The following is a 24235-nucleotide window of genomic DNA, read 5'->3' as shown; positions in this document are numbered from 1 at the left end:
TACATGAAACGTATACCAGCTAAATATCAGGACCTCATTAAATCTAGGGTATCTCACAAAAGATGAGGAGTATCTCTGTAGCTCAGCCAGCTTTGCAGAGCACTCCAGTTAACACAATTTCTTTAAATCTGACCAGCCAGTACTGTAAGGAGGTGAGGTGCTGCTTACTGCATTCCAGATCTGGTAAAGACAAAGTACAGCATAAATGGTGGAGAATCCCAGCTTTAAGTAAACCATATATAGTTAGCTATTTGCGTAAAATGAGTATAGTTAAACATTTAAAAAGCAACTGCAGATTAGAATTTCAAGGGAATACTGATGAAAAAACCTTCTACTCTTCATTACCATGCCTGATTGAGCCAACACTCTTGAAAGGATATCAGCATTGCCAAAGTGGGGTTTGCTAGCGCATCTTTGTACTAAGTGTTTTTTACATTTTGCACTTTCTAAATACCCTCTTTATCCCCGGGCCTCTGACCAGACATTCTTTTTAGATTTCATAAAGTAAATTCTGCTAGTGTAAAACGGATCTAAAAATAGGCGCATGGTGCACTGGATGTTGCATAACTGTTAAGTTCTGCCAGCAGTGATTTATCCCGCTGTTATTATTTGGCTGGCTGGCTCGGGGCAAAATAGGGTTGGAGACTAAAAGCAGTCTCCAGTTGCAGCGACTGAAGACTTTTGTTCTCATAGATGATGTCACTGCTTGCAAAGATGATCAAAACCTACTCTCTAGCCCCACTCCCCCTTTTCATTTGCTCCCCTTCCCTGGCATTTTGGCTTTCCTTTACAGCTCCAAAAATGACAGGGACAGAATAGAAAGTTACTTTAAAAGGCCATGGTCAAAATGATGTATCTACAGTTCAGCTCCAAATATCACAAGAGGGGGAAAAAACCTATTCAGCCTTTCACAGTATTTTGTAATTGTGCTGTCTTATAACGCTCTCTCTCAGACAGTTCTGTGGCAGGTTACTTGGGTTTTTAAAGAGCTATATATAGCTCCTAGGAGAGTCTATCGGAGCAAAACTCAATACTCCAGCTTTTGTCTAGCTATGGGATCACATCCTATTTAAGCAGAGAATCACTGTAGTCTGCACAGATAAAACCTTTCAGATCTTCTTCCAAGAGATGCCAAAATTGAACATGTCTTAGAAGCCCTGCCCTTACAAAGGGAAACAATGGCAACCTGCTGCACCTTCGCACAATGTATTTTCGTTTTGAAAACAGCTCGCATTTTTCCTCCCCCTAGTCCAAATATTTCTTCCATCAGAAGGAATTACAGTCACCCTACAGGACAGACATCCCCAAGTTCCTAGCCCGGCCAGGGGAAGGGCTGCTACATATGCCTCTAAGAGATACCCATCTCTTAAAATCTGTCTTCCTCCTGATCCTCCATAGCTCCCCAGGTCCTAGTGGCACATAAAACCTACACACTTTACCTCAAGAAGGAGGCGAGAAAAGTTCAGCCTTCCTGAGATCCTTGCATGAAAAACGCTTTCTATGAAAAGAGTTTTTGGCTACATGAGTTTCTCACCCACCTTGCACTCATTTGTGTCTTTGCAGCTAAACAGTCAGTCTGCCATTACATGCAAATGTTCTTGAAAAATCAAGGCTTTACACATTAGGATCACTGGCATACACACCACAGGCAATAAATCGTCTGATTCGCTTAAGACACAGATTTTTTGACTCTGTGCAAGTGGGACCGGCAGGACCGGGCAGGACTCTCTGCACCCACACAGCTGGTCTGATCTCTTCAGCATGCACATATATTTCTGCCTGTGAATTCCTGATCAGAAACAGGGAAGCCTCTGCTCCTTACCGATGGATTTGCAGCATCCCCAGACAGATACCTTCCAGCAGGGCTTCATGCCAGACTGTAGAAGGTCTACGCTACATTATGGCTTCTAAATTAGTTACCCAGAACAAAGCTCAAAGAGCTGCATACAGGAGGGTGGACATGACTCTTTCTGCATTACAAACAGGGAAACCAAGGCAAAGGATGATTACATGAACTGCTTGCTGCGTCCAACTTGAACCAGTGTCTCCTAATTCCCAGCTGCAAGGTTCATCTATTAAAGCATATTTTACACAAGAAGAAATGAAACTTCAAAGGTAGATTTAGCATATCTGAGAGCACAGAAACATCAGAAAGAGAGAAGAGCAGAATACCAGGTTTCATATGCAAGAGGATTAGAGCCTTTCTCAACAGGCCCCTTGTTTGGGTCATACATATTTAAAAACTCCACACAAATGGCAGCCTGAAGCTTTAATTCCCTGGCAAAGCAAGCATGTGGAAAGGACCAGCTTCAATCAGCTTCCTACAGCTGTTGAAAGAAACACGCCCTGCTAGTGTTCCGTGCAGCGAGGCTGCGGGATCCACGCTGCACACTTGAACAAAAAGGTTCTGCACATTCTCTGCTGATTTATCAATGGCATCTTTTAATATGGACAGGGTCAATGCATCACTGCCAAACATGCTAGATGTGAATCTGCTAAAAAGAAGAAAAGTTACTGCAGCAGATGAAGGTAGACCATTCGTGAGTGGGGACAAAATTCCCTTAGGCTAGGCTTAATCAGGCAGTTTTGAACCTGCATCCTTGGCTAGAGCATCTTTACTGTCTCCGTTTCCCTCTGAAGTTAAGCTCCTTTCTCTCCGCAGTCTGGAGATATCTAACAGCACGTGTTTCGGATCAAAAGCAAGGTGCCAGTCAACCAGCAAAAGAAAATGATCCTAAGTGAAGACACAGGGTAGTCCCTGATTTTAAAGATCTTTTTTCCACCTTAATTTAAAGATGTGCTTAAAAAACCTGCTTCTGCACATTTTAAGAAGAAATTACCCTACGAGAAACCATATCATTCCAATTCTCTAGTGGGTCAAAAATTAAGTAAGCAAGCGTATTTGTTCATTGTTCAGAGAAGCTGTTGGTGGACAAACCACTTTTTGAAATGCTTTTAGCGACATCCGAGGGATCTTCTTCATCCTGTGTGTACTTGCATCCCATTGGGGGAGGAATGAAGGACAGAGGAAATCAAATAATGTTCACAGGTTTGCATCTGAAATCTAATTAAGCTAAGAAACTGCCATTAAGGCTAAAATGTCAGGCAGGTAGCCCAGCTCTTCAGGACAAAGAAACACCAGTTTCAGTAGCTTTACAGTCTCACGACTTTCTTCCTGCAGTAGTAGAGCTATATATCCTTCATACCCATGAACAATATTCTGTCCTATGCTTTATAAAAGCACCTCAGAAAAAGAAAGCTTACTACAGTGCTCAGGATTGAATATAAAATTTATTTGTAATTATTGTTATGCGGCTATAAACTGCATAACATGCAGATGATGATTAATCCATGTGGCAGTCTCCATTTTGGGATGACAAGATGCCTCAAAAGCACTATTCTTTTTCTTTGTAAACTTTCTGTACTCCAACCAAAGTTATTTATATTTCAGGCTCTATTGATATATGACATTACTTCAAGTGATCACAATGCACAGATGGTTGCTTTGGGCACTGCACTAAGAGGTGGCAGAGGAAGAACTTACCAGGCTCGTGACCAAAATAACAGCATCAGAGAAAGATGCCTTCTTTTAAAAAATATTTCCAAGGAAAAATTAGGACATTTTCTTTCACTACACCAGCCATTCCATCAGAATTTTTATTCTATGTTAGAAGTTGCAGCATCTGGTAGCCCAGTAGAGGTGAGGTTGCTGCATCTCCCTGCCCCAGCTAGGAGCGAGTCTGAGCACGTATTCCCAATACACACACACGCGCCCATGTACAATGCATGGGCACAGATAGACGGACAGCCACGGATCAACACGGACAAAAAACACAGCACTCAAGCAAACAAAATTGCCTCATCGTGTTCCCCTCGCTGGTTGATTAGGATGAAGGTCTGTCAGTGGGTATTATATACATATATACAGGCTACGGATCCCTCCAGCAACTGGCCGTAGACAGTCTATGCTGTAGCTGGCCCTGGGTCCTTGGTCTTCCTAGGTGCTGGCACCTGGCCACAGGAGCCCTGTGGCCACAGCCCCTCTCCAGTGGCTGATACAGATTCCTTGCACGGACGCACACGCACCGTCGATCCCTCCAGTAACTGCCCTTAGACACTCAGGGCCACCCAGTACCTGGTCTTCAGATCCTCCCTTCTCCAGCTGCCTCATGCAGAGACAAACAGACATAGAAATTGGTCTCAGTTGACCCCAGACCCCACAGTCTCCTCAGCCACCGGCTTGGACCTTGCAGTCCCTCCAGTAGCCAAACTGTGACCATCTGACCTCTCTAGTATCTGACCAAGACTTATGGCCTCTTTGATACCTGGCTCCCAAGCCTCTTACCCTACTCGCCCACTAGTCCTGCTCAATAGTCACTAGTGATCACACACTGACATATGCACCCACATGACAGACATGGACCCTGGTCCCTCCAGTTGCTGGCACTTGGACCTCCATACGCACACCCACAGAGTCCCCTCACCCAGGAAAATAGTCAGAAATGGGGTTTAATGAGAAGACGGGGCAGACTGGGCTGATCAGGTGCAAGGCACAGCCAGGCAAGTGTACTGACCAGCTCCATTTACATGGGACCAGCTCCTTTAGCCTTTATTCCTCTATTTTCCCAAACTTGTTCCTCCCAAGCCACCTTCAACCATTCCTTTCCCCACTTTTGGTTCCTCCCCTAAATATACCATAATAAACCTCATACAATCCCCAAATGCTCCTCTTGGGCATCCCCTAACAAGTCCCAAACCAGTAACCCCCCTTAGTCTGTAAGGTGATGGACAGAAGCCTCTCCCATTGACTCACTGTGATGGGTGTCACCCCTGGCCCATGGGCTGACGGCTCCCCCATGACAGCCCTCAGAGAAGCCAAGGTAGGGGATCTGTTTCTCTGTCTGGATTTTACGGGTTTCTCTACCCGCCATTGTGCTGCTGTGCTCCTTTGCGTATGTACAGACAAGCCTTTCATCTCACAACGTATTATAAAACCTTACAATCAAGAGCCTCTTTGTAGGTTCAAAATAAAGATAATCGCAGGTAAACTGAAAATCCCTTTCAATTGTGTGTATTAAATAATACAATGTCAGCACAGTATTTTAATTCTAGGGGGAAAAACCAGCCTGAATGTAAAAGGAAGTGTTAAACTATTTGAAGCTGCTTCCAAATACATTTGCAAAGCGAATATTGCAAGGTAAGTGCAATTGGTAAAAACTCCCAGAAGTGATGCTGAGCCCCACAGCACAGTCCTAAATAAGCAGGCTGGTAAGAGGGATCCATCCCCTGTGCTGTAAGGATCACTCCAGAGCTCGAGCACTGCTCGTTCCTCAGTTATGATTCACACCAGCGACAAGGACACTTTCTTGCTCATACTCCAGACGAAGCAATGCTGAGCAAACTCAGTGCGAGACAGAAGGATCTATATAAGCAGTGACTTGACGGCCAAAATGATGATTCAGAACAGAAGCCCTTAAGGCTAAAATGACCATAAGTGAGCCAAAAATGAGGATGGGCCCCAGGCAAAGCCATGCAATGGATTGCTCAGACTCTCAGCAGTCTGGAAGGTGAATGGGCAGCTGAATCTCCTTGGCATTAACAGTGGTGGCTATTACCCATTTCCATCCCTAGCAAGGATCTCAGCAGCCGTAATTTGTCCTACTTTAGTTATCATTGACATTACTTTAAATCATACAAGGATTATACAGTCTCTTCCTCTGTATTGATCCAGTAGAGAAGATGCTATTCTTAACCACAGTACATCACAGAACAGCATGCCAATGAGCTGTTGAGCCAGAACGGGGAGAGGTATACTGAAATGCTCTCACAACAAAATATGCATAATAACCTTAAAATAAGCTGTTCTGTAAAAAGTGGGACCAATATGTGAGGCTCTTGTCTATTCCACTTCCCACCAAGACCTAACTGTAACTCCTTCCTCCTGCAAAGCAGCATACCTATCCCTTCATCGCACAGCTCCAGATGCTTCATACATCTCCAGGCTTCCATAAAACACTGGTTGTAGCTCCCCCCTCCCCTCCCTTTAATATCCTCAACTTTATATACATTTATTTAGGAAACCCAGCAGAAGGAGACTTGGCATTTCTGTAAATAAACTGATCAGCCACATAATCAAAATAGATATGGAAACAAGTAGGACAAAACTAATTATGTTTCACAATATCTGAGTATTGTACATTAGCTTTGAGACAAAGATACATTTTTGGACATTAAAACAAAAGCCATCTAAAACTGCTTACTGCGAAATATTACTCTCTTGGCTCCTGAGATCCGAGTCATTTTTCTTTGAGAACACAGCATCACGAGAGAGCAGCTTCAAGGATTTACAGCCCCTCCTGGGAAGTATCATCCTTGTGAAGATTTAAAACTTCAGGCAGCCCTCTTTAAAGCAGCGGTGTCAGCCAGGGTTAATCTAAATCACTTTCAACTCAGTAGTTATTGGAAATCTTTTTTGGGTAAGTGTAGCAATCAAATAAGCAAACAAAAAAAAGACAGAATGATAATGCTGGTCTTGATTAACAGAGAAGAGCAATCCTGCATACCAATTCTTTCTCTAGCTATCTGATTTTATCTGATTTTCCACCAGTGTTGTGAGACAAGGAGAGAGGAAGACCTTCCACCTGCCGACACGAAGGAGTTAAGGAAACGGCACCTCTTGTCCTTGAGGTGGGAGCCCGGGGAAGGGACAGCCCTGGCTGCTTTCTGCTCCCCAGCAGGAAGGAGCCATGCTCTGGGTGCTGCATACAGGAGTAGAGGACTACTGGGATCCCCTACGAGGTACCTCCAGGCCAGGCCGGCTGGTACAAAGATCAAGAGATATAAGGACAACCTCATAGCTATCAGCAATCATTACATGTGCTTAATTCTTTTGTTAAATACATTTAAATCACATAGTTTTGCAGCCTGATGCCACATCTCATAATGTGTAAAACAATACCACTAACTGAATTTGTTGGGGGGTAGTGGGAATCCGCTTCGACTTTGAAATCTCTGTAAATACCTCATTTAATTATTTTAAGACCAGACTGGAATGTTATCATCATCTAATCTGATGTCCTGAATAACGCAGGCTGCAGGAGCTTATGCAGAATGCTTTCGGTTTTGCCATGGGATGTTGTGAGACAGACATCCAGCACTGTCTTAAAGCTTTTAACATGAGGCAGGCAACTCCTCTCTTTTTTTTTTTTTTAATCAGCATCACTACACTGAACTTGTAATGCCAATAAAATCTAATCGACTTAAATGCCTCTTACAGATTGAGTGATTCTTTCCAGGACTATAAACCAATGTTACTACAGCGGCAGGAGTAGATGTCCCTCTTTTCTATTTGAAGGCAAGGGATGCTTTTTTCTTCAGCAGACACGCCTGCCAGCTCCTTTCCTCCAAACCAAACCAAACCAAACCAAACCAAACCAAACCAAACCAAACCAAACCAAACCAAACCAAAGCTACTACGAGAAGAAAGACACGGTGCAGTTCATTTATGGTATGAGAAGTCAGTACTACGGGAAAGCTGGGAAAGCTAAGAGCAGATCAAGTACTATATTATCCTGGTCTGCAAGACATACTGAGTGCTAAATTGATTCTTATCTCATGGATTAAACTGTACAAAAATACTTAGGCCCGTGTGAAGCCAAAGTGAAATACAGACGATCTAGTTCTTAATTACCGCATGCATTGTTTGCACAGCTACAGTTTAAGGGCCAAATAAAAGTATAGGTTGTGGTGCTGGATTTCACGTGTTTCACAACACTTTACAACCTCCATTAAGGCTTCACAGATACAACTCTATCTTGCCACCTCCCCAGACGCGGGCCTTCTGACCCCGCTGCTATCAAAGCCACAGCCAGCTCGTCTGAAACACCGCACGTGACTCCCGGGTACCGCTGTCAACACAACGCGACTGATGACTTCAGGAGTTTGCTCGTTTTAAAGAGGAATCTGTGAGCAGAGGAGGGAAGGGTGTGCAGGGGAGGGGGGGACCCGGCCATCGCGATGGGGAACGCGCCGACCCAGTGGCTCCGTCTGAAAGACTGCCCGGAGGCTGTTGCCCTTCGGTCTTCCCTCCCTGCTCTGAAGGGTTATTTTAGGAATTGCAAAGCAAAAGCTGGTTGAGCTATAAATAAAATACAAAATATGTGGATTGGAGGGAGAGGAAGGATGAAAGGGTTGGAATAACAAGTTATTTTCAGTCACTAGGGATGACCAGGCATAACTGACTCACCACTCTTCACTTTATCATTCCCAAACTATATTTATCAAATCCAGATAACAAAAATGCCATGTTTCTTCCCCTGCCTGCATATCTGCTCGCTCCCAGCCTCCCATACTACACGTCTGCTCTACACACTCATATAAGATTTGGTTTTCATGGGTACATTACACATTAGGAAGGAGAAAATGTTTCTAGGCTTATAGTACACTACTACTTATTCATACAGAAAAATGATATTTTATGTAACAGACAGACACTGATGCACTGGTATGCAACTCCCCAACTCCACTAAGCTCTAACATGAATCTCCTGGCAAACAGCCAACAAATTCAGACCGAGAATCACAATTATGCTTGAAATAAAGATAATTTACCACACCGCAGTGAAATCCTTTTAAAAAGCATTGCATGTACTCCACCTGTCATGATAAGATGTCTTTCTAGACAAGCAAATGTACATAAATTAGGAAATGGCTGATTTTTTAAAACTTTTGTAAAGAAAGTTAAACTAGTCATCCACGTATTTCTGAAAAGCTAAGTATCATGACAATTAAGCAAAAACAAAATATCAAATGTCCTTAAAATAAATCATACATGCACACACACACATAAAAAGCTCAAGCTTATTCTTTTATTTTAATATAACAGACTATCCGCCTAATTTCTCTGTTCCTTGTTGGGCATTTGAAATCACTGGGAATCTAAGAAAGAAGTAATCCACCCATGCACATTTCTTTGCTCCTCTGCCTGAGTGAACAATCTCTCTCCAATGCAGACGGAATTAAGCATCTATCTCTACAAGAGAAAACACACCCCTATTCAAGGTAATCCAGTTCTGCCGGAATTCAGCTGTTGCATCTGCAATTTCCACTGTCCTTTCTGACTGGCCTCACTGAGTACACAGTAAATCAAAACACTCTGGAATGGTTTACATACACAACCGCCATACCAATGATGCTCAACATCGCAAGATATTACTGCTAGGTAAACAACGCAGCAGGCTTAAAACCTGGAATTTGGGGAAAAGTGCTACATTTTTAAAGATGTAAGGGCTAGCAGTATGTATGAACTGCCATGTTGTGGCACAGCAGCATATGTCAGCTTTCAGCATCCCAATTAAGATACAAGCTTTAAAGGGGCTACCCTTCCAAATCTCCCTGTTCATTCTATTAGATGTTATTTATTTCCCCCTACTTCTTCCAAAACCATTGCTTATACTCTTTTCAAATACATCCATCTTTTTTTTTTTTTTTATAGTTTTAGGATTTTCCAGGATGTAGGGTAGGAATTTTCTCATCGTTTTCTCGTTGTTTTTAATCATTTTCAAATTGTTTTAGATAGAGGAACATTAAACCCCAGCCAATCTGCAGATTGACCACGCAACTTCTTTTGAGTCTTGTCTTTTGTGAAGTCACTACAAAGCTAGTGTGAGACACTGTAAGGAATAGAGAAAAAATAATTCACCACAGATATTCAGAAGGAAGCAGTTGTGGCAATTTTTGCTCAGTAACCAACTGATCAAAGTGCATCCTGTCTCCTCAGAAATGCCATGGACTTTTCACTTTCCATCAGCCCTTGCTCTTGCCAATGGAAGGATGGTGCTAGGAACAGCATAACACCATCCAACGCTGTATTGCAACAGTAGCCATAAGTAAATAAATGATGACTATTAAAGAAAAGAGATTTTATTCTTGGCTTCTAGTCCATTCTTTTCTATAATTCAGATATAAAGTCCAGCTTCCTTTCCTCCCCTTACTCTATTTTCCTCCCTTTTTAATGGCTACAGACAAATAACCTCCTGGCAATTCAGTGCACTTTGCTATCTGTTCTTATCACTACCCAAAGTCAACCGCTAGAGAGTACTCTTTAGCTGCTTAGTGACCTGCCACTGTTTTATAATCCTGCCCTCTTCAAACTGTCCCAGGCATCACTCATGGTGAGTGCAGCCTTCAGCAGCCCCAGCAAGAGCAATCTGGAATTAGGGGTCAACTTGGATTCCTTGCAATACAAAAGATGGGTTAGATGATATACCCAGTACCATTAGATTTGGGATACATGAGAAGAAACTGAAAATGCATTCAAACTTTAGAGACATTCGATATTACAAATAAGGTCCATACCAAACCAAAACACTAGATGAAAATGTACCCTGCACCAAAAATAGAGTATGAACTAGATGTTGAAAAAACACCTGCTAGCAGCCACCTCAAATATTTGGATGGAGTGCTTCCGCAGACGTCCTGAGCCAATCTCTTGCATTTCATGCCTCGCCGATTTGTGCTATTGCCATTCTTGGTCACAGTGGTTTGTTTTCATTTCTGTATACAAAGCAAGAGGAACGCAGAGCAGCACCAGCAGCCTGACAAGAAGGCATAATTTCAGCACATAGAAAATTGTGAGGCTTATAACTTGTCTCTGATGGATATATATACTAAAGCCACATCATGCTTTTGTTCCACCTTATTTTAAATCCAGGACAAGGATTTTGGTCTGAAAACGTTTCGTACTCTGCCATTAGAAGAACTTCTGTCAGGAACGTCTGTTTTATTATCTGAATTTGCAGCTGAGGCATATTTACATAGAAACGAGCTCATCTATACATCTCACTGAGCGAAATCAGTTTGGGGCAGAGAAGCACTCGGGCTTCAATTACGCAGCAAAGCCCTAGTCGTGAATTAGTCAACAAAACAGAGCCTCTAACATGCTTTAATCTTCCCTTCTTTACTGCAACCCTCTAGATGTAACTTAACCCTCTGATATTCAACTGTGACACTACTAATTCAATTTCCATGGGTTTTTTTTCCCCCTCCGCTGACCGACCATGCAAATCGTGGAGCCCCCTGACACACTGCACATAACAGGCATTTAGACCCATGCCTGCCTGCATTGAGATATGAACTTATTGTTCCCAATCCCTTGGTGCTAAAACAGTTTCCACTAGAACATGATACACACAAGTGGACAAATCTTATTAAATTTAATCAGCCCAGTACTTGGGGGAGCCATCTTAATCAGAAAGGGATTTAATGAAAAGCCGCAACTCCAATGAATACTCTTTAATTACGACTGACTAATATTTATCCATAAAGAGGAATTTGTTTCAGGATTAGTCTGAGACCTGGAAGAAGCCAAAGACATCAATTTAATAATGGAATGCCTAATTAAAGTATAATGGAAACCTAATTGTGATATACTGCTTTGTAGCGCACATGATTTATTTAGAACAATTGCTTTTCACTGGGCTCATTAGGGAAAGTTAAACAAAACACAATAGTAAAAAAGAAGAGGGAAAAACACACACTGGAACTTCCAAGATGATTATAATCAGCTGATGAAAGACAGTGACATGTTTGTCAGATAAAGCACTGCTATCCCTCCGCAGGCTGTGGTTAAAATTTCTAAAAAGGATAATGATTATACAGTTCTTTTCCTCCCTAACGACATGGGATCAGACCCAAACCCTACTGCAGCTACTTGGGGGAGCTCCTCTGGTGGAAAGAAGACATAAAGTTGAAGGGTCTGACGGTCTTTGGATCCTCCTCCTGCAGAGAGACCTCACATAACACACGTGCCCTCCCAGCCACTACAGAAGGAGAGCAGCTAGGGCAGAACAACCAGCACAACCCCCCTCCAGCCCTTCCTACCTGCAGCCTGCGGATACAACTGACTGCTCTCAATCAGGATGCATTTCTTTAAGAAGGCATAGCCCTCCAGGTACCCATGGCACATAACTGAAAGTCTCCTAGTTTTCTTTCCCTATATAAAACACAGAAAGCTGCTCAAGTAATTCTTACTGTAAAACCAAATATCCTCCTGCTCACATCCTGATGGCACGGGGGTGGTGGTCCCCCCAGTAAAATGAGTTAGCTGCTACCCCCCCTCATTCACTCAATCCAAGGTGAAGGACATGCACTGTTTATCCTGCATCACACTTTTACAGTGTCAATGCAAACGACATTGTGCTGACCCTCTGTGTTTTCTTCCGTTCACTGGTAAAGTGTAGGAAAAACCAAGCATGGAAAGGAGCTGCTCCTCCACCCTGTGGTGCCCTGCAGAAAACAGACCCGGGGAGGTCGAGGAGCAGATGAGCTTCCAATGACAGTGGCTTCTGCACTGCCGATCAATGCCCATAGCTCCAGCTCAGTTATGTTTAATTGGTGATGTGAGAAGGGCTGTACCAACAGAAGCTGTCATGACAGTGCCATGGAAAAGAAAAAGGGATGCTACAGACCATAGGATGTGTGAAAACACTGCATTATGGCCTTGCAGGTGAATGAGAGATTGCAGTCATTTTAAACGCACAGCAGCAAAAAGATATGTCTCTAGAAATAATATGTTTTTGTTCCGACTACTGCTGTTCATAGGGATGCTTAGAAAAATTATTCTGAAGTCAATCCTTTGAATGAAAATGAGCAACGACTGCTGAGGGCGCCTGAACAGTCGTTCCTGTGCCTAGATGGAAGCTGAATTCTGGGCGTCCATCTTCTTGTAATTCCACGTGTGACGCTGTCAGTCTTCCAGCCTGAGAAGCAAAAACTGAATTCCTACCTCAAGGACAGCAAAAGAGTGGGCCAGTGTTCATCTTCAGATCTGGTCTCAGTATTGCAAGAGCAAGGTTGAGAGAGACCACTTACACCAATACACAACGGCCCGATATTGAGCCAAATGCATCGCTCTGCTCAAGGCAAATGAAAACAGGTTTAGGCTCACAACCTATGCATTGTACCTTCATATTAAAGACGTGGGTTGCAGTGGTCTGCTGTTTTTTTTTCATACAGATCAGAGTGTAATCCCATGCTGGCAGCTGAAGTCACAGATGAGAAAATGTTGTAAATCCTTGTTGTACAGGCCTCTTTGAACAGAAGTCTAAAATTGGTTTCCTGAAAATATCTCCTATAAACTTCCACCTCTGAACTCCAGAGGAACATTTAACTGTGTTGGTGCTGCATGCTAGAAAGCTCTGAGAGCAGTCATCACTAATACTTTTAACATTGCTTTTTGACACAAATATGAATATGTACATAACTAAACCACAATGAATAAAATCAACTTAGGCAGTTCAATTTATTTCATAGGAATTATAGAAACAAATGGCCTGCAAGTTAAAACATCCATTGTTGTCAGCATACAATTGTTTTCCTTAAATATTTTAACTCAGGGAAAATGAAGCCCCCTGAATTTCACACAGTGCATTGAGAGGACAATGCTTAATTCAGGGAAGAAACTATTTGTCATAGCAGAAAATCCTTTTGAGCTATGTTTTCCATAAATACACTTTGCTATATCTAAAACATTTGAGTTCAGAAACACTTTCCCTCGAGACCACCTGAACAACGTCTCTGTGTGCTGCTCCCACCAGGCTTACCACTGAAAGCACAAAAGGCATCGTGTAGTCCTTGCTCCACAGCTTCCTCCACGGTGAACCCCGAGGGACAGCAAACAGAGACTGGAAACACGCACATGAGTAGCACATCCCAGAAAACTCCATGTTCCTCGCTAGTACCTTGATATTTTCCCTCAAGTGCTTGTGTACATAACATGGTTCACTACAGTCAACATCCAGCCTCACTAGTCTCAACATTTTCTTTCAATGGCCATGAAGAAGCAAGACACCATCTGCACAGACTTTAAGTGAAGACTGTTATTCTACTCTCGTTTGGTCTATGGACACAAACAACTGTGGAGAGCTTCAACCAGGAGGGAAAGGACTAGAGCCTTCCTGACCACCATTAAATGCACCAACACCTCTGGTCTGAAGGAATGAGAGTCAGGGAACAGACCTGGCCCAGGGCTGGTGGAATTAGAGCTTAAGGCTCTGATCTGCCCACAGGAAGACTTTGCCATGGTACAGCACAGTATCTTCACCAGCCAGGAGCAACTGGATGTCTCCCATTTTCCATCCCAGTGGGAAGGAAAAAGGCTGTCCTTACAAATGGGAAGAAAGAAGTTGCCACTGGTTCACGTGGCAGCTCAACAAAGGCAGTGAGAAAGGTCAAATTTATCTGAAGAGCATAATCTCTCATCTGAGGAACAGCTTAAACTAGAATTTTCAAGAGCTGCAGGATGATGAACTGCCAGTTGGTCTTTCACAAATAAATGATGGGGCGATGAGAAATCCAGTGTAACTTGGCTGAGTTCAAAGACAGTTTAGCTCTAAGAGGTAGTTCTGGTAAAAACCTTTCTCTCTGTGGGAAAACTCAAGCAAGGGAGAACTTCAGCAGCTTTGCTATACTTTTTGAAACACGGAAAACATGATGAATGCTGAAACCCAAAGTCCACCTCTCCTCTCAGTATGTTTTCTGCCTAAGCAATGGCGACACTAACTCCCACCAACTCTTCCACCTGCCCTGCTTCTGAGAGCATTAAAAACAAGTAAACAAACCAAACAATAAGCAATTGTAGCATGAGTATGTCTGGAACTACACATAATTAGCGAATGAGGCAAAAGAAATGCAAAACAGAAAGTAAGATGTCTTATTTTTATTCTCCCAAAGCCATGTCAACCTACAGACATAAGTTCATTAAGTGACGACAGCAACTTAACTATGTTGCTTTATCGTAGAAATGGCCTTTCAAATGTCAAGGCTGATAACAAAATTCATTCGCAAACTGACAACTTCTGTTCAAACACCTGTAGTAACTCATGTTTAAGTGGACTGCACACCAAAGTGACAAATTCTTTGATCAGTTTATAAGATATATTGTACATCAAATCAAAACACAGTGTTAGAAGAGTGAATATGCTGCTGCAATAAGAGCTAATGTCTCAGAGAGGTTACAAAATGGAATATTTTTCTAGATCAATCTGTGATCTAAGTCGTCATATTACCACTCCACTCTCACCAACTGCAGACATGAATGAATAATTCTATCCATAGAGTAAAACCTGGCATGCTTTGGCATTTTAAATTGACTAGTACATTGAGTTACGGCGCTGCCTGTGATGAAATAACGTTGTAGGCAAGAGCCCCAAGATAGAAATGAATTCGCTACCGTCCATCTGTCTTCACTGACTTTCAAAAAACTTCTCCCGTGACACTAAGAGTGACAAAAAAGGTACCAACGTGTTTTTAGACTCATTGGTAAATTATCTTACCTCATCTGAAATAGGAAACTGATGGAGGTCTGGAAAGCTAACTTTACTTTCACATCTTTAAAGCTATTTTGGCTACTTCTCAGTTACAATTACAGGGCACATTTCTATCTTGCTCCCTGAGCTACACACCTTCAAGGGAACTAGCAGAGATGTACACGGCAGTAGACTGAAACAGCTGCATCCTACACCGCTCTCCCAGCAGTCCCAGAGCAGTCATGAGGCCAAATTAACTACCTGTTTCTAGTTACTTACCAGGAGCATCCTCCTGGGGCTAGCTGCAGGAAAATCCCGCTGGGATTCGTGGAAGGAAAACTTCAGATGTGTCCAGTGCTTGGGAAAAAAAACTCCTTTATTTGCTGGATTAGGATTTGGTGGTCTTTGTCACCTCCAGCCAGCTGAGCATCAGGCAGAGTACATACATTATCTAGGGTCCTTCACAGAAAGGCCTTGGTACCACCTGCCAGTGGGGGCTCAGTGGGATTTGTATAGAGCCTAAAGTGGAAGCATCTGCCAGGGTAAAGCGGGAAGACTTATTGCTAAGTCTTGTCACCAGCCCAGACCCAGGTGTGTCATCAGAGCCACCCGGCTGAGCACAGTACTCTTGATCCAGGCAGCTCAATCAGCAATGGGTCCTGAGATGTCCAGACCCTGCACTTTGGTTTCACCATTTGCAATAGAAGTATAAATTACATCTATCTATAGATAGCATAGGCATACTAAAACATAATTAGAGTTTATATAGCACTTTGAAAAATATACAATAGTATTCAGACTCTTAAAAAAGAATTGTTTACAGTAACAGGGGAAAAGACTAAATGTACAATTACCTCCTCTTGTTTTCCTGTACTGAAGACACACTTCTACTACCAGTGGTTGGACTCAATCTATGATGTACAATTTTGAAGTATGCTATAAAACCAGAAATGTATCCCCTAAAGCAAGATGAAGATGACTAAATGCTGAGGAAGTACGTATTATCAAGGAAGGATTCTAAAATTGATGAAAAGTCCATCTTGACATCAGCAGGACCTCAAATGTTGATGCTACGGCTGATCTATGTAGCTGCTTCTGATTTACTACACCTGATGCTTTCCCTTCATGATCTACTGTCTGAAATTGCTAGCCAGCAACAATACCTGTCTCATTTTTGAATACCGAACAGCAGAGCAAAATACCCCTAAATGCATGATGCCCTGAATTTCTGACTCTTAAGTATACATTCTCAAAGGGCTGTTTTAAGAAAATATTTACTTTTGGGTTGTTATGGTGATCATCTTTTCACAGCAGTTTATAAAAATAGGAATGGCTAAAAATAAAAATCCAAAGGAACCTAAGGCACTAAAAAAGGAATATGGCATGCAGATTTGTCTGCTTCAGAATAAATCTGCATACAGTGTCCTGCAGCAGCACGTTTTACAAAGGGAATTAAAGCCATGAAATTAACATTTTAATGAGTAGAGAGACCATTGACGTCAGGACTCCTCACTGATTGCTGCTTCCAGGTGGCCTAATGAGATGAAAATGAAGTTTATATCTTCAGCTAGTCTAAGCCAGGCTTGTTTTGTGACTGTGATTGAATTTAAATGAGAAGATACTGCTGTGTGCAAACATGTCTAGGCTAGTAAGTAGCCTTATCGAATCTAGGCATAATAAATGCTTGATTTTAAATATTTTATGTTAAGAAAAGGGATTTCAGTCTTCCTTTCACAATTCAATGTAAATGCAAAGCCAAAATTTTATCATTAATCGTATAGCATGCCACAGCTTTTGTACTGGTTGCTCCAGGAATTCCCACATAAAATTTTTACTGCAAGATGTGCTCATTTATCTATCAAGACACAGAAAACATTCTGGATTACAAAGGTGAAGTAGGAAATCGTAAATCCAGTGTAGCCTGTGGATGACGCACAATGTAATGTTTTGGCACCAGAGGTGTGTCAGGCATTAAGGTACAGTGATGGAAATGCAAGACCACCATATATTGTGAAACACAATAAAAAAGGAACTGCAGCACATCATGAATTTCATGTTCCTAAATGCCACTGAGAGAGCTGCATTTCATTTTCTGTCTTCACTACACATAGTGAATAGACATGTATAAATATTCTCCATTATTTCTTATTAGAGGAATGAATCAATATTGGTTTTGCTCTAAATACCACATTTCCACCTAGAGAACGAGACAACCATAGCGCTAGGGACATACCCTCAGAATTCCTGTGAATAAGATTAGTACTGTTTAACTTTCTACCCATTGTTACAATATTAAAAAAGAAATAAAAACAAATCCAAAGCCAGGCTCAGTTCGTAACACTATACATATTATTTACGTCTAATTCTCACTTCATTCCTGGGTTCACACATCTGTGAAGTAGCCTTCAACAGTCCTAATTTCTCACTTCATAAGATGTCCTGACGTGCAATCTGCTGCTGCTGTTATAATTGATCAGCACTAGAGACTGGAGCAGAGCTGAAGAAATACAGAAAATAAACTGACTGACCCTCCAACTCAGCTCTTCTCCAGAGCCTGTAATCTAGAGCTAAAGAACAGCAATGAGGGGATTTGTTTTAGTCTCCTTCCAGGATATTCTGTGTTTGTCCATTGTAACATACGTAGTTGTAAGTTCACAACAAGAAAAAAAGTAGCCCATCAATAGCTCTTCGCTTTTTTTAAAATCTGAAAACTTCACAGGAAATCACTGCTACGGAAACCCCTTGTTTCTCTGCAAGATGGGGTTACTTATGTTTACTACTTTTAGCAGACTGCTTGTAAGCCTTTTATAGACATCAGCTTTCCAGGCAAGATGCATCTCTGGATACAATATCTATATTTGCATCCCTTTTTTTGTGTGTGTTTGTGTCCCCTTGGAATAAGGGCTGTTGCACATGGATTACACTTGAGGATTCAGTAACGAGGTTTAAAAAATACCACCACTGGTAATGTAACAGTAATACCATGCTTGAAGCTACGCCTGACCCCTCCACAGCACGGCCAAGCAATCTTCCTGGCTGTCAAGGTGGGGATTTCCAGAAATCCCTTTCTGTTTGAGATCTTACTAGGTATGAGCCACAGAGAGATTGCTTGGAAGGACTTGATGAAACGTGCACCATGCCCTGCCATGGGAACTCAGACACAGGAAAAGTGCTTGAAGCAGGAGGAACAGCTGGCAGACATGTATTTGAGATGCTCGTCTATCACCAGCAGAATGACCCGTGTTCTCACGGGCAAATAAACACATCTGAGCTCAGGAATGCTCTCTGGCCCCTGAGACTACCTTGAATATGGAGCCTTCTGATCCAGTGCTTGCACTACTTGAATTGTTGAAACAACTGTCCTGGACAGAGGGCTAGATACAAATGTGACTGTTCAGTATGCTACCAAAACAGAAATGTAGCCTCTTCAGTGTGATAGCAAACACCTTTCCCTCCAAAGGGAGGTATAACCACTTTTATTCTTAGGATGCAGGTGAGACAGCTAAACCAATCCAGTACTAACCCACCTCCGAAAGGAGTGATCTTGCTGTCTCCTGCCCTGCACTGGATGCTCCCATTGCTCCCCCCTGATCCTGCAGGAAGCCCTTTCAGCACAGGGAGCCGGCAGGAGCTAACGCTGCCAAAGGGCCGTGCTGCTACTGGGGGTGCAGGGGAATCTGAAGCCCTGACTGCTGGTAGAAGTGGGACACATTCCCACTGCTAGCTCGCGGAGTCAGGAGAGCTCATTAGGCTGGACTGGATGCTATCAACACAGTGTGTTTTCATATTAGAAACCTCTTCCTTCAGCCACCGAAGAGGATAAGCACTCTCCGTTTCCCCCGCCCATCCAAGACGTGGGTGAAGGCTTGTCTTCTTACGGCAGAAGACCCAACCTGCAGCTCACATCTGTTGTGTTGGTAAGATGCAAAAACAAGATTACACAGAACACAGCGTCCTCCTGTAATTCATATGAATTCTGGGCCAAGGGTTGGAACATTTTTTCTTCATTATTCTACCGCTGCCTAGAGTAGCATTTTCCTCTATTAGTTGCTATTGCCTAGAACAGCATCTGGAACAAGTTAGGTAGCCAGAAGAGAGTAACAGACATGATGAGCTCAGTGTGTTCCCAAGACCTGATTTTCAGAGATACAACACACCTGCAGCTTTCAGCAAATTCATTACAGAGTTAAAGGGCTCAAAGCTATCTGAAAAAATCAAGCCCATGCTGATTAAACCCACTCAGGAAGTATGCCACAGCCCTCTACACACCAGCTAAATGCTCTGGAGGCTTATGAACATTTGCTCCAAGTATGGATTGCAGTATTTCAGCCTGGGAGGTGACAAAGACGTGAATAACCTCAGCAAGATCCACATCCGAGAAGGATGTTCACAAATTCCTGGCTAGCAACAGATGGAAAAAACAAAGGCATGGAACCACAGCTGTTCCTTTTCCGAAATGATGAAGGACCCAAGAGGACCTCCAAGCTACAAACTCCAAGAGAAGTGAGCGGCACACCCTCCTGCCTCCCTCCAGACGTGTAGGCACTTACTCCATTCCTGCAGATAAATGCCCTCTGCCATTCAGACCCAAATGTCTTCATCGCTAACAAAACCCGAAAGTGTTTAATTATGGAATAGGTACACGCCTCTCAAGCTTTATCGCAAACCACTCCAAGCTCGGTGAGAAAAAAATAGCGATGTTGTACCCAAGTTGCGCTAAAACTGTGGTTTTCAGCACTTTTTAATCCCTCCTCCAGTATCCTTATGCATTCAATTATCTAGAGCAGCAACAACTACAGCAGATTACTGAGATTAAAAACTTCCAGGGAGGAAGAAAACCACACTACATGTCACCCTCTGCCGTCAGTCAGCGCTCAGCTCCGACACCTTCACACACAAAACGCTTCCCGTTGTCAACAGGCGATACTCAAGAAACAGTGAGGGGCCTCAAGGGAAGAACAGAACGAAGACTGGGCTACGCCGCCGCCTCCAGATGCATGTTGCCCTGAACTCCTGGATATTTGAATTTTGCAGAGCCCATCTTTAAAAAAAAGAAAACCAAGTGGAATGTTCCTTAGGTTTTTCATTCCTCTCAACTAGCAGAAAAAAACAGAACTGACTTCAAAATTTGTAATTTTGAGTTTGGAAAGGTTCTTTTTTTTTTTTTTTTCCCCAAACTGAGGTTCTGCGTTTCAGTACAGCAGTTTCTACAAGGTGTTTCCTTCCTCCCATCAGTCACCCAACTCTTCCACGATGATCTTAACTGATGGGGAATTAACAAAACATGTATCTTCTTTATTACAGTTTAAGGTGCTTAAAGCTACTTCTATGACATATTAAGCTGCTATTGCCCTTAGTAAACAGCACGTTTCAGGCTTCCAGTGCTTTTCAGTTTCAAAATAAGAATTTCTACTGAATGCTTAATACATACATTTGACAGATCAAACAGTGCCAACACTTGATGCAACGTAATTTGTTACAGAAAACAGCTGAAAACGAGAAAACACATTTGTGAAAAAAATTAAAAATAACCCACAGTACATCAAATATTGCACCTAAGACAAGCCCCCTGCTTTGCCTAGTCCTTCAGTCTTGCTTCCCTGACTTTATACTGCTTTACAAATGGCAAAGTGCTTGACCAAAGAATTAATTACAGAGACAGCAACAGTAACTCTGAATCCCACCTCAGGTTGTTCATAAGAAACCATGTGAGGCACGTACCTATTCAGTAATAAAACTCTGAGTAAACGTCCCTGCAAAGAACCTGGTTCAGAACAAAAAAAAAAAAAAAAAGGGGGGGGAAAAGAAAAAAACCCAGAGACTCGCCATCAAAGGGGCGTGAAAATGACAGCCCTGAACTATATGCAGGCGCACTCTTCTATGACTTTTGCCACAGCTATGAAGCAGTATTTATAAACGGTGGGCAATGCCTTTTCTCAAAACGAGGTTGTAGCTTGTGTACCTAATATTTGGAATTTACAGCGTTTTTAGGAGACAGGGGGATTATTTTCTCTGTACACAATGTGTACAAAAAACATGCGTGCTTAAACCTGTCTAATTATCTTTTCTGTCTTCATGAAACACATCTAGAATTTCCATCTTAAATTACACATAGGATTCTTTATTATAAATGATGTGACTCACCCATGTAAATGTAACCTGCCAAGAACTGCTTACTGTAGTCAACTGCATGGCAGGCACATTACTGGCAACGTTGCACGTGAATTACCTCAATCCCCTCTCTCCCACTCACCACCCTAATCTCCAAAGTGTTAAAGCTCAAAGATGTTTCATGCTGCATTTTGAGAATACTCCCACCACGTGCAAAATGAGCAAAATTCTGTATGAAAACATTTTTCTTTTAGGAAGGATTCATTTCTTTTTGCACATTTATCATGTATTCACTATGTTTGGCAGATGTGAATCAAACATTTTGGTCCTGGCTGGGACCTGCAGAAGGTTATTATAATGCAATTCATTACAACAACTTTCAGTTTTATGGATGAATCTCAAAATGATCCAGTGGGTTCCAGGGAGGCTTTTACTAGGACAGAGGACATGATTTACCTTTAAAAATACGCAGGCTGGTTGCTGAAAAGCTTGGCTCAGATTTTTAAATAGTTTCTGTGGTGTTTCACTGCCTACTTCTGAAAATTAGCTTCTCAGTGTAGTAGATCCACTTTTTGCTGTTGCTTAACTAAATTAACCAACAGTTTAAGGATGCCTTATTCAAACAGAATTTGAGTTTGTACTTTTCCATTTCTTAAGTGGAAACACAATCACACAACTAAATGGTATGTTCACTTCTTGTTTCATGCATAGAATTGCAATTAAATGATAACCTCATACATTTAGAGAGGAAATCAACCGAGGTTTCACAACAGTTATTTTTATATTCCACTCCCAAATAGAAAGGAAAGTGGCTATTTGGAAAAAAAAAAAAATGCAGCCATTCTGAAATGAAGATGATTGAGCTGTATTTGGTTAGGTCAAAGTCTGCATTCCTTAACCACATTATAGCACTGAATGTCCGGTGTGTGAAAAAGACCCCAATCCAGCCACTACAGAAAACAAATGTCTGATTTTGTTTTAGAGAGAAAAGCACTGACAAATATAACCTACTCTGGCATTCTGGAAATATTTTTTCCACATACTAAAATTTACTAAATTAGAGCCTAAAAAAGAATGCAACTTGAGTTTTTAAAATTTACTATTAAAAGTATCAACTCCTGATCTGAAAAACTACACATATATAGCTGCTATATCTGTATACCTACATGTCTTTAAAAAGCAAGTTGAAGCTTTTTATTCCTGTAGTTTTAGAGTAAAAAATGATTCAAATTGAACAGAAAGTGACTACTGAGCATTCTATTAAATGTGCAAAATACATTTGGAGGAAAAATACAATAAAACAAAAATCAAGCATGTTTTTTAGTTGACAGGGTAACTAATAAAAATATATTGTGTTTCAACATGTTTGAAAGAAAGAAGATGCCCGCAGAAGATGAATTACATAAAGAATGCTGTTTGGGTTTCATATAAATTGCTTTATTTTTATTTTCAGAAACCTAATGTACTAACAGTCCTGAAATCAGTTGTGCATAGCTTGCCCTGTGTATTTGTGCAGTCCCTTGACCACAAATGAAATTGCTAGATTATGATCTAAAATTTAAAGAAGCTCCTTTAACCTTTCGTACCTGTGTATTCATATGCACAGTCACCAGTGCCTTGAACAGTTTACAACCCCTCTGTGTATGCTTATTAATTTTCCCTGTGCCAGCTATATCTTTCATTTCTCCTTATTTTCTGCAATCCACAAACCATATTCTGTGCAAGCAGAGGAAGCCATGAAGTGGCCAAATGTGATTGCTGAGACAGTAAGTGAATAAGAGAAGTACCACATTATACAGCGGAGCATTATACAACGTGTTCTTCTCTCCTCACATATATTATTTGATTTTGTCGGACACATAATTATTGAATAAGGAACACAGATTCGATGTCACTTTTTGTTTGCACATGTGGTCGCTGCAATAGGACACAGGTCAGGTGAGTGCATATATATAAAGCCATTTTGGAAACTCCATCTGCGTACACCTACCTACAGAGTTTGCTGTAAACCCTCCTATCTGTAGTGCTATAATTTTTAAAACCAGCACTAAAGGTTACTTTGATAGATTCGGCTTAGCTCATGATTAAAAGTATTACCTCTAACATTTACCAAAAAAGACTCCTAAATCTTTGTTTTTTAAAAATCTGCCAGCGATGCTTGGAAAACTTTAGCTTTTTTACAGTTCTGAAATGAAAAGATTTAAAAAAAAAAATAATACTTTTTAAGTTGCATCTCACAGACCCTTAGTCCTCACTAAAAAGTGTTTATATAACATTTCCAAGCTATTCTATGTTGATACACAGACCCTGAATTTTATTAACAGAATTTAGCGTGATCAAAATCCCAGTAGGGTATGCTGACATTGCTCTCCCTCCAGCTGGTCTTCTCCATCTGAAACATTCTCCAGTCCATAAACAGGAAAAACTACTAAAAAGCCGACAGCGTCATATGCTGCAGACACATGCATCCCTGCAAATGTGCAGTTTACAATATCAACAGCTGTATGGGGAAAAAAAAAACCCAAACCAAAACAAAAAGGAACATTTCATAACAAGATTTCCAAAAAACCCTTAACAATTAAACAGGTTTTGGTTGAGCAGCTGAAGCTTGTTACAAGTATCCAGATATAAAAGTATCAGATTGTCCAGACAGATAATACAGAAAGACAGATGTCACTCTGAAGATGGTGCTGCATGCAAAAATGTCCATTTTTACATTTACTGAAACACAACAGAGGGTGTGCAGGAGGCGGAATCCTTCTGCCAAATGGACAGAGGAGAAAAAGAATTCCAGTATGGGATGTGTCCAGAGATAGAGGT

General features: G+C 41.7%; 1 protein-coding gene across 3 annotated transcripts in view; it reads right to left on the bottom strand.

The window, feature by feature from the left end:
• LCLAT1 (lysocardiolipin acyltransferase 1) overlaps nt 1-24235 on the bottom strand; it is a 120916-nt gene that overhangs the window by 4634 nt on the left and 92047 nt on the right. The gene's annotated exons all lie outside the window — the stretch shown is intronic.

The sequence above is a fragment of the Nipponia nippon genome, unplaced genomic scaffold, assembly GCF_047370975.1.
Source record: "Nipponia nippon isolate SJK-2023a ecotype South Korea unplaced genomic scaffold, ASM4737097v1 scaffold_4, whole genome shotgun sequence".
NCBI classification, from domain to species: Eukaryota; Metazoa; Chordata; class Aves; order Pelecaniformes; family Threskiornithidae; genus Nipponia; species Nipponia nippon.
Note: the sequence above shows the minus strand (reverse complement) of the source record. Positions and strands in the feature narration are given on the sequence as shown.